This window comes from Rhinolophus hipposideros (genome assembly GCF_964194185.1).
Source record: "Rhinolophus hipposideros genome assembly, chromosome: 21".
NCBI lineage: Eukaryota > Metazoa > Chordata > Mammalia > Chiroptera > Rhinolophidae > Rhinolophus > Rhinolophus hipposideros.
Window position 1 is genome coordinate 36,282,705 of NC_138067.1, and position 12,471 is coordinate 36,295,175.

General features: G+C 38.0%; 1 protein-coding gene across 2 annotated transcripts in view; it reads right to left on the reverse strand.

The window, feature by feature from the left end:
* The window catches only part of ZNF565 (zinc finger protein 565), a 33,229-nt gene extending 20,794 nt beyond the window's left edge, over positions 1-12,435 (reverse strand). Inside the window, exon 1 of one of the 2 annotated variants that reach the window (XM_081032543.1) lies at positions 12,370-12,435. The gene's annotated coding sequence lies outside the window, so the exon portion shown is untranslated. Of the gene's footprint in view, positions 1-11,069; positions 12,303-12,369 lie in introns of those variants that run through there. The other variant, XM_081032544.1, reaches the window with a different exon arrangement.
* Positions 12,436-12,471: the final 36 nt, after the last annotated feature.

Genomic DNA, 12,471 nt, shown 5'->3' on the forward strand with positions numbered 1-12,471 from the left:
GGCAGGTGCACAGTGAGGCTAAACCCAGTGACAGGGGAGGAAACAGAGATGTGGCAGCTGAGGTCTGGAAACTGCCATTACAAGGAGGAGAACAAAGCCATAAATGCAGGAACTAGCCTTTCCCTACCTACCCCGCTCCCACCCATTGCAGCAGAGCCTGGATGGAGGCACCTGAGACACTTCAGATAGTACAGCACTGCTGGCAGCATCTAACTGCAGGAGGCAGTGCTGGGATCTCACAGGCCCAGAGCCCCACTGCCCACCACATTTCCCCACCAGGGTGGAACCTTAAGACTGAGGCGACCTGGTCACAGAGAATATGGGGCATTTTCCCATATTCTCCTTCCCAGAGAATATGGGGCATTTTCCACAGCCCAGGTGACACCGTCCCACATAGATACCAGAAGCCCCAGCAGTGAAAGTAAGAGAAAACAAAAATTTGTGCTTCAGCACCACCTATTGGGAAACCAAAGAAAGACCTCTATGATTATCAACCTAAAAGAGTGAAGTGTCAAATACTTTATTAAAAAGCAGATTCCATTCCCATAAATTCCTAGGTAGAGAAATAACCCATCAAGTAGCAGGAATAATAATCAAGGTAACAAGGTAACTGAGAAAGAAAATAAAAAATATCCAGAAAATAAACTTAAAGATGTGGAAATATATAATATGGTTTAAATGACAGAATTCAAGATTGCACTTCTGAAAAAAACTCAACAAGATACAATAAAACTCAGAAAGGCAGTTTAATGAACTCAGAAATAAAACTGAACAAAAGGAGTACTTTATCAAAAAGATTGAAATGATAAAAAAGAATCAAACAGAAATTCTGGAGTTGAAGAAAATCAATAAAAGAGATGAAGAATGAACTAGTGAGCTTAGAAAATATAAAAGACCAGATGGAGGAGAGAATTAGTGATAAAGATGGACTCTAGAAATGACTAAGATGGAAGACGCGAGAGATTTGAGAGTAAAAAAACAACAAAAAAAGAAGGAACTCTACAAAAACTATCTGACTCCATCAGAAAGAGCAATATGAGAATAATGATGGGTATATCAAAAGGAGAAGAGAGGGAGAGCCTATTCAAACAATTGATGAGACCTCCCCAAACCTATGGAAAGAAATGGATCCTTGAATCCAAGAAGCTAACAGAAAACCTAATTATCTCAATCCAAAAAGGCCTCCTCCGAGGCACAATATATTAAAACTGTCAAAAAATTAATGACAAAGAAAGAATTCTTAAGGCAGCCAGGAAAAGAAGATGGTAGTTTACAATGGAAATCCCATTAGATTATCATCAGGTTTTTCATCAGAAACCCTATAAGCTAGGAGGGAGTGGAATCAAATATTTAAAATTATTTAAAGAGAGAAATCAGCATCCAAGAATAATTTATTCGGCAAGATTATCCTTTATATATAGAAGAGAAATAAAGGCTATTCCAGACATACAGAGAAGCTGAGGGAAATTACCACCATAAGACCTGCATTACAGGAAATACTGAAGAGTGTTCTTCTACCTGAAACAAAAAGACAAAAGGATACAAAACTATAAGTAAGATGACTAACAGACAGAAGCAGAAAATTGCGAACCTTGTCCAGAATAAGGTATTAAACACTTAAAGGAGGGTTTAAAAACAAAAAGACAATAGTTACTGCAAGTTGGAAATGAACTCACAGCATAAGAAGGCATAATTTGTGACAACAAAAACATACAAGGGGAGGAGTTAAAGAACTGAACTTGCACAGGGGAATGGAGGTAAGATACAATAAGGATAAAATGGTCTACTGTACATATGCAACTTTCTTTTCCATAAACCTATTGGTAATGACAAAAAAATCTAGAACTGAGACATGTAATCAAAAAAGAAAAAAAGGAAACAGAGGACAAAATCATAATAGAATACCATCAAACTAAAATAACAGAAATACAAGAGAAAAGAAACAATAGAGACACAGAACTACCAGAAATAAAATAAGATAAAATGGCTATAGAAACTAATATATCAATAATCAACCTAAAGATAAATGGATTGAGCTCACCAATTAAAAGGTACAGACTAGTGGGTTGGATCAAAAAACAAAAGCCAAGTATATGCCGCCTGCAGGAGACACATCTCAGCTACAAAGACAAATGCAGACTCAAAGTAAAGGGGAGGAAAATGATACTTCAAGTAAATGGCATCCAGAGAAAAGTGGGTGTAGTCGTACTTATATCAGACAAAATAGATTTCAAGATAAAAAAGGTAACAAGAGACAAAGATGGACATTTTATGATACCGGGGGCAATACATCAAGAGGACATAACACTTATTAATATATATGTACCCAACTTGGGAGCACCACAAGATATAAAGCAACTACTAACAGAACTAAAGGGAGAACCTAACAAAAACACAATTATAGTGGGGGACCTAAATGCCCCATTGACATTAATGGATACATCATCCAAACAGAAAATCAATAAGGAAATATCAGCCTTAAATGACACATTAGACCGAATGGACATAATCGATATTTACAGCTTTTCATTCCTGAACACAAGAATATGTATTATTCTGTAGTGCACATGGAACATTCTCATATGTTGGGGCACAAAACTAGCCTCATCAAATTTTAGAAAACTGAAATCATACCAAGCATATTCTCTGACCACAATGTTTTGAAATTGAAAATCAACAGCAAAAAAGAGTGACAAAACCTACAAATATGTCGAGATTAAACAATTTGCTTCTAAACAATGACTGGGTCAAAGACGAAGTAAAAGAAGGATCAAAATATACATAGAAACAAATGAGAATGGACATATCAAAATTTGGGGGATATGGCAAAAGGGGTAATAAGCAGGAAGTTTATATAATTACAGGCTTACTTCAAGAAACAAGAAAAAATCTCAAATAAACAACCTAACGTTGAACCTTAAAGAACTAGAAAAAGAGGAACAGATGAGGCCCAAGTCAGTAAAAGGAAATAATAAAAATTAGAGTAGAATTAAACGAAATAGAGAACAAAGAGACAATAGAAAAGAATTAATGCAACAAAAAACTGGTTCTTTGAAAAGATTAATAAAGTTGACAAACCTCTGGCTAGACTCACTAAAAAAAAGAGAGAAAAGACTTAAAATCAGAAATGAAAGAGAAGTTACAACGGGCACTGCAGAGATACAAAGGACTATACAAGAATACTATGAAAGGCTATACACCAAATTTGATCACTTACAAGAAATGAACAAGTTTTCAGAAATATTAATATATAACCTTCCTAGACTAAATCATGAAAAATCTAAATAGACTGATCAACAGTAGGAAATTGAAAGTCATCAAAAACCTCCCCAAAAGTAAAACTCCAGGACCAGATGGCTTCACTAATGAATTCTACCAAACACGGAAAGAACATTTAATATCTAGCCTTCTTAAATTCTTCCAAAAAAAATTGAAGAACAGGCAATACTTCCTAACTCATTTTAACAGGCCAACATTACCCTGATACCAAAACCTGGCAAGGACAATGTAATAAAAGAAAATTACAGACCAATATCTCTGATGAATACACATGCGAAAATCCTAAACAAAATACTAGCAAATTGAATATAACAACACATTAAAAAGACTACATCACGATCAAGTGGGGTTCATACCAGGGTCACAAGGATGGTTCAATATATGCAAATCAATGTGACACAGCACATCAACAAAAATAAAGGATAAAAATCATACGATCGTATCACAAGATGCAGAAAAAGCAGTTGACAAGATATAACATTTATTTATGATTAAAACACTCAATAAAATGGGCACAGAAGGAAAATGCTTCAACAAACCCTCAGCGAATATCATACTCAATGGTGAGAAACTGAAAACTTTTCCTTTAAGATCAGGAACAAGACAAAGATGCCCATTCTCATCACTGCTATTCAACATAGTACTGAAAGTCCTAGCCAGAGCAATCAGGCAAGAGAAAGAAATAAAAGGCATCCAAACTGAGAATGAAGAAGTCAAACTGTCACTTTTTGCAGGTGTGACATGATCCTTTATATAGAAAACCCTTAAGACTTTACCAGAAAACTATTAGAAACAATAAACAAACACAGTAGAGTTGTAGGATACAAAATCAGTGTACAACAATCCATTGCATTCCTATGTACTAACAATGAAATGTCAGAAAAAGCAATTAAAAAATAATTCAATTTGCAATTTCAGTAAAAAGAATAAAACACTTAGGAATAAATAAAGAACATCAGGATCTATACATGCAAAGCTACAAGACATTTTTAAAACAAACTGAAGAAGACACAAAGAAATGGAAAGATATAATATTCTGTGTTCATGGATTGAATGAATCAACATAATTAAAATGGCCATATTACCTAAAGCTGTATACAGATTTAGTGCAATCCTCATAAAAATCCCAATGGCATTTTTCAAAGTAATAGAACAAAAAAAAAATAATCACGTTTGTATGGAATCACAAAAGACCCCAAATAGCCAAAGCAATCCTGAGAAAAAAGACCAAGGAGGGAGGTATCACACTCCCTGACTTCAAATTATACTACAAAGCTACAATAATCAAAACAGAATGGTATTGGCAGAAAAACAGATACATAGTCCAATGGAAAAAAATTGAGAGCCCACAAATAAACCCAAACGTTTATGGGCAAATAATTTTAGACAAAGGAGCCAAAAACATACAATGAACAAAAGAAAGCCTTGTCTCTAAATGGTGCTGGGAAAATTGGAAAGCCACATGCAAAAGAATCAAACTATAAAACTTGTGCACAGCAAAATAAAACTTCAAAAATAAAGGCAACCACCCCAATGGGAGAAAATATCTGCAAATGATTCCTCCAATAAGGAGCTAACATCCAAAATATATATGGAACTCAACAACACCGAAAAGCAAATAATTCAATTCAAAAATGAGCAGAGGACCTGAACACACACTTTTCCCAAGAAGAAATAAAAATGGCCAACAGATATATGAAAGGATGCTCAACTTCTTTATAAGGGAAATGCAAATCAAAACCACAATGTTAGGATGGCTATTATCAATAAGACAAAATGACAAGTGTTGGAGAGGTTGTGGAGAAAAAGGTACCCTTGTATCCTGCTGGTGGAAATGTGAACTGGTACAGCCACTGTGGAAAACAGTATGGAGGTTCCTCAAAGAATTCAGAATAGAATTACCATACAAACCAGCAACCTGTCTTTTGGATAACTGTCTGAAAATTTTGAAAACATCTATTCGTAAAGATATATGTACCCCTATGTTCATTGTAGCATTATTCACAGTAGCTAAGACATCGAAACAACTTACGTGTCCTTCGATGGATGACTGGATAAAGAAGATGTGGTACATATACACAATAGAATATTACTCAGCCATAAGAAAGGATGAAATACTGCTATTTGTGATAACATGGATGGATCTTGAGACTATCATGGTAAGTGAAACAAGTCAGATGGCAAAAGTCAAGAACCATGATTTCACTCATATGTACGATAGGATATCAAACACAAAGCAAGAAGAAAACAAAAAACTCTTAGACACAGACAACAATATAGTGGTTACCAGAGGGTAAGAGGGGTGGGGGGATGTAGAAGAGGGTAGAGGAGATCAAATATATGGTGAAGGAAGAAGACTTGATTTTGGTGGTGAATACACAAACACATACATACATACATACATACAGATGATGTATTGTAGAATTGCACATCTAAAACTTATAAATCTTATTAACGTCACCCTAATAAATTTTAAAAAATTTTAAAAAGTGATAGAATTCACTAGTGAAGTCATCTGGTCCCGGAGTTTTACTTTTGGGGAGGTTTTTGATGACTGTTTCAATTTTCTTACTGTTGAGTCTATTTAGATTTTCCAGTTCTTCGTGATTCAGTCTAGAAAGGTTATATATTTCTAAAAACTTGTGGTGTATAGCCTTTCACTGTATTCTTGTATAGTCCTTTTCATCTCTCTGGTGCCTGTAACTCCTCTTTCATTTCTGAGGCTTTCAGGGGATCAAAAGTGACCAAACACAGGCCTCTGTTGGTGAGAAAGCAGTGAGCCAAGTTACAGGGCAGACTGGGAGCTGCAGGTACACGCATCACCCCACACAGGATGGTTTCCATTTCCACCTCTGCTTTCCCCTGTACGTGTGTTGGGGAGCTCTCTTTGTGTTAGTTTGCTCCACCCAAAATAATCCTGATGTAAAAGATGGAGAAACGAGGTGGTTATTTTCCTAGATCGGAGTGTTGAAACTCCCTGACTTCGCTCAGCCATTTTTCCTAGTGCTGGTGGATGTGGAGACAATGGTGAAGGCCTTGAACGTGGTTCTCAGTGGCAGAACCTGGAAGCGTGTGTTCCCAGAGGGGGAACAACACACACACTTCCTCCAGTGCAAACCTTCCCTCCTTAAATAGGTCAGAGTAATTGTTTAATGAGTTTATCTATCGGTTAGGGAAATTAGGTTATCTTTATATGAAGTACTGTCCAGTTAGTGGATTGAATTCCTAGTAGAGTGGCCACGCACTTACTTTATCTCATAAACGCTGTCAGTGTGTCCTCGACCATATTTGCTTTAGGAGAACATGAACTTTATGTGCTTTAATCTGAGCTTCGCTGGGCCTCTTTGCATATATGCAGTATGGAAAATCTGAATATATCCCTCCTGTAGTCCTTTTTAGGTTGTCATTTAAAGAGTTTTTGACTAGACAGTTTCTTTCTCTCTGGACACATGGGCCTCCTTAGAAGGTCTAACCTGGGAACCCAGGATCGGCATTGAGGGCAGCTGATCCCTCTGCCTCAGTGTCCATAAGCACTAGACTGTCATTTCCTTGCTGCAAATTGATCCAGTGGGTACATATGCTAATTAACATGAGTCTTTTTCCTTATTTAAAGGAGTCCCTGTTGCTGAAAAGTAGATGACTATGACTCCTATCGTGTTATGAAAATATTCAGTTTGTGCTGAAAATCCATTGCCATTGGATACAAATGACATGTTCTTTCTATGAAAGACATGCCCTTGAGAGTGTTTGTACACAGACCCTTATGATGGTGAATGAATGAAGAAGCATTAGCCTCAAGCTGCTTTCGGCGATGGACAATATCTCCGGCAATTGCAGGCAAATTGGACTCTTCTAAGTCATTCTCTCAGTTGCTTCACTGGTGAAAGGGCCATGACCCTTTCCCTCGTTCCAACTCAACCTGACTTTAGTATCTGCCTTGATGTGCACGTGCTGACCTCAGCGGCCATGGTGTTATCTGCATGTTCCCAGGTATTAGGAAGTGTGTGTGGGCCCAAGCATGCCCACGTAGCCCTATGTGTGAGGACTGTGTTTGCTGTGCTTAGACACATCTGCATAGTTTTCAACTGGCAAAAGAAAAAACTTACTACTGTGATGTCCTAAAATGAAAGCTGCTAACAGTCACAGGGAGAACAGCTGAGGAATAAGAGCTAGTAAATGACCGGAAGTACTTGTGCCTCATAAGACCACACATGGCCCTTCCACAGTGTGTTCTGGAAGAAGCAGGCAAGGTCCTGCAAAAAAGGTAAGGAGTAAACTTTTTCTCTTTTTTGCAAGTTGGCGAAAACAGACTTTTTTAGAGAATTTTAACATCTTTTCAGTTTCATATTTACTCTGTGAAATCTTGTTTCCTTCTGCATCAGAGCATACTGGGTTTAATGAAACTAATTAAAAATTGAGTTTTTGTTTAAAGTCAGTGCTCTTCCCAGCTGAAAACTAATTTTTTTTTGGTTTGTTTTGCAGGTAAGACAGGGAGAGGGAAACTTTGCTCTTTTAATTTAATAATTATGGTCTATGATGAAGTATTTGACTATTAAACAGCAGTTAATAAGTTTTAAGTTGTCAGAAATTAACTGTAAATATCAGTCCAGTACTGTTAGTTATGACAAAAACAATTGTCTTAAGATAAATGGCAGTATTTTGGTGAAGTATTTGATGTTCAAACAATGTTACAGGCGTGTCTGGTTTGCTCAGTAGTTAGAGCGCAGTGTTCATAACACCAAGGTCACCAGTTCAATCCATCCCCACATAGGGCAGTGAGCTGTGTCCTTCACAACTAGACTGAAAACAACCACCTGACATGGAGCTGATGGGTCCTGGAAAAACACACTGTACTCCAATATTCCCCAATAAAAATTTAAAAAAAAAGGAATTGCAGTTTAAAATGTTAAAAAGAATTGCAAAAACCACAATTGCTTAAAAAACAAAAAAGAATAAAAAACAATGTTACAACAATAAAACATTGTAAATTGAAAAAAAACAGGCAAAGGACATTTCTCCAAAGATATACAAATGGCCAATAAGCACATGAAAAGATTCCCAACATTACTAAGCATTAGGGAATGCAAATCAAAACCACAATGATACCACTTCACACTCATTAGGGTGGCTATTATTTAAAAAACAAAACAAACAAAAAACAGAAAATAGGTGTTGGCAAGAATGTGGAGAATCTGGAACCCTTGTACACTGCTGGTGGGAATCTAAAATGGTACAGCATCTGTGGAAAATGGTATGATTATTCCTAAAAAAAATTAAACAGAATTACCATCTGATCTAGCAATTCCACTTCTGGGTATATACCCAAAAGAAGTGAAACAGGGACTTGAACAGGTATTTGTAAACCTATGTTCATAGCAGTATTATTCACAAGAGTCCTAATATGGAAGCGACCCAACTGTCCTCTGATAGGTAAATGGATAAACAAAATATGGGCTATATGTACAATGGAACATTATTCAGACTTAAAAACTAACGAGATTCTGAAACATCCTACAACATGAATGAATCTTGAGATATTATACTAGTCACATAAACTAGTCACAAAATTTTAGTCACAAAAAAATACTATATAATTCCACTCATACGCAGTCCCTAGAATAGTTGAATTTATACAGATAAAAAGAAGAATGGTGGTTTCCAGGGATTGAAGGGAGGAGGGACTAGGAAGTTATTGTTTAACGGGTACAGAGTTTCAGTTTTGGAAGAGAACAAAGCTCTGGAGATGCGTGGTGGTGATGGCTGTGCAACAATGTATACGTTCTTAAAGCCACTGAGTAGTAACCTTAAAAACAGTTAAAATGTAAATTTTATATTAGTATGCCCATAAACCCCCCTAACAAACTAATGAGATTGGTTACCTATAAAGGGTGACTGAGAACAGCATGGAAAGAATGGGGGATTGAGATTAGGAGACAAGAAATGACAGAGGAATGACTGAGTAGATCTTTTTGACTAATTTTGACTTTTAGAACCATGTTAATGTTTCACATACACAAAAAATCATTAAAATCAATCAGGAAGTGTGCATATGTGTACCCAAAATGAAATACAAACAGTAACAAATGAACCTATCTATAATATAAATGAGTAATATTACATAAAGAAGAATGTAGGGAGCAGTGTATTTTTACTATATACTGTAAGACTAAAGACGAAAAGAACTGTAAGGAGCCTGGGGATATGGTTAGCAATTCTTAAACTACTTTCTACTCAGGATTGAGCAAATAAATAAGTATATTGGTTAATGAGAGCCAAGTTTTCACTGTCAGAGAAAGGAATTACAAAAAAGAAAATGGAAGAGGCAAGAATAACCCCTGTGGTGTTGAAGTGGAATTGGAGGCATAACATTAAATCATGAATTATCTGCACAGGTATACCTACAGATAGATACAGATGTGTGTACATAGATACATATATTTCATAGCTGAGGGGGGCAAGAATCAATACATCCCAGTAGCAATGAGCACACCTAAACTTGATTTCTAAATATCATTTTCTAATAAAAGAATCCAGTGCTCCCTAGGAAATCTGCTGATTCCAGGACTGGGGCTGGGAAAGTACAGTATCAGCTTGAAATATCTTGTGCAAGAAAACAAGGAAGTACTAAAAAAATAAAGAGGACACATTGAAAGGACACAGGAGTCAACTTGAAGGGGTTCCCAGTGGCCAAACTTGGGACAATCTGAGCAACAAAATAGTGATAGTAATGGATTATAACCTATAGAACAACAACAAAAAAATCCAGTCTATACTTACATAATTTAGTAAAAAAGTAAATGGGGGAGAAGGAACATCTCTAACAGTAAAATTCTACTTAATAAAATAAAGAAGGAATGATGGAAACAAAAAAAATCAGTATTTGGCAAATAGTTGGTAATAATATTTTCAGACAAGAATTATCAATGGAGTAAGATTAGTAGGTGGAAGTAGGATGAGAAACAGGACATTTATATAGACAACTATTTCTCCATAAGATGTATTAATTATAACGGGAAAAATAGTGGAGACACAAGTGATTTAACTTTACACCACTAATAATGAGACAATTTGATTTACTGGGTCTTTTGATATTATATGCACTGAGAACACTTCACTTTTGGAGTATTATTGCCTCAAGTGCATAATCTGACTGTGATCGTGAGATAGCATCAGACAACCTCAAATTAAGGAACATTCTACATTGCAGAATTTACAAAATAAATGGCCACTTGTCTTCAAAAACATCAAGGTCATGAAAGACAAGGAAAGACTGAGGAACTATGCCAGATTAAGAAGACTAAGGAGATTTACCAACGAACTGCAATGTGTGATCATGGATTGGATCCTTGTCTGGAAAAAGGACACTAAGTGACACTGACAAAATTTGAGTAAGGCTTGTAGATTAGTTATTAATAGTGTATCAATGTTAATCTCCTGGTTTTGATCATGCACGGTGATTACTTAAGAGGTTCACATGGAGAAGCTGGGTTAAGAATGTATAGGAATTCTATTTTTGCAACAGTTTGAAGTCTAAAACTAATTCAAAATGAAAAGTTAAAAATTAAAAAAAATGTACATTAGATGTGTAGGGAGCAGGGAACGGTATGGGCCTTTCAGTTCACCTCCAGGGCACTCAATAATTTATTCTAATGACACATACTGGAGACCAGGTCAGGTTGGCAGTGGGAGGGGTGGTGGTGCTCTGTTATGCAAGCAGTTTCAGAAGAAGGAAAGAAAAGCACATCTTGGAAAATAAGAAGGGTTCAGGGAAAGAAGAAAATCTGATGCACCTTGAACTTGGCTTTCGATGTTCAGTGGCAATTCTTTCCTTCTCCCTTCAATATCTTTCTTGGAGAAGAGTCAAGCAAAAGGAATTATGAGGTACCAGGGCATTTTTGAAGGGCCTTCTCTCTCCCCTCCCGCACAGAGTAAGGAGGTCAGAGAAGACTGGACATCATGCCCAATCCTAGTGTTACAGATTAAGACTGAGGTGATCACTGTCTGGACCACAGTGTGTCCTAACTTCACAGGTTAGGACTGCAGTGATCAGAGCACTCAGGCACCGCACACCCACACACTGGTGCTGCTCAAACGGTCAGTGTCACACAAACACAACCACACAATTGCAGACACCTCCACCCCCTTATACACAGTCATAACCTCATACTTACACCAACAATCACACACAATCTCACCACCGTGACACACCAAATGACTCATATAGTCACAGACTCCCTACACCAACACCCACAAATCTCCCACACAGTCACAATCACATACCCAGTTAGGGGATACACAAAATCACTGGCACTCTACTCTGACCCAATCAACATCAACTAGTCACAATCGAACATTCACTCTGGAGACACACACAGTCACACACAGGCAAAGACATCCCACACATGCACATCCTAAGGGACACAACAGGGATACACACGCAGTGTGACCACACATAGATACACGACAATTGCACAGAGCACCACACACGTCCATAATGTTGTACTCAGCGGTCAGGCCGGTTGGTCACGTGGCAGGAACCCGCAGTTGGGGAGAACAACCTTGAGCCATATCCATTCTCTTTCGGAGTGTGCTCCCCTTGGTGCACCAAGCTTTCGCTTTTATAAACCTTTCTCTGCAAAACTGTTTCGCCCACTCTCTTGATTTCTATCCTGAGAGGGGCAGGGACCCCTGCGCCAGTAACTTATCACGCAACCAAAACCTCATCCACCTTGGAGACATGAAGTCATAACCACACAGATACCCGCACCCATCACACATTTACAACTCCTTTCACACCTCGGAGAACAAGGCGTACGGTCACACATACACAACAGGGACACAAGCAGTATCACCCCCAGTCACAAGGACCCCACACTCCAACACAGTATCACGCATGATTACACAAACACAACCATATACCCTGGAGACAGGCGATCACAACCGCACCCTCACAGGCACCCAACCACACCTGGTCACACAGCCACAAACACTCATTCACAATCGAGCATCCTCAGCCCGCTACCGCCGGCACGCACAGACCCGAAGCTCTGGACACGCCCCGTCCCCGCCCCGGACTCCCAGACCCCTCACCTTCTGCCTCCCCGTGGTCGCGTCCGGATCCCTGCGGAGCTAAGGATCACGCCACGACGTCAAGAGACGTAACGTGAACCGCTGTGGACTCTGGGAAACGTA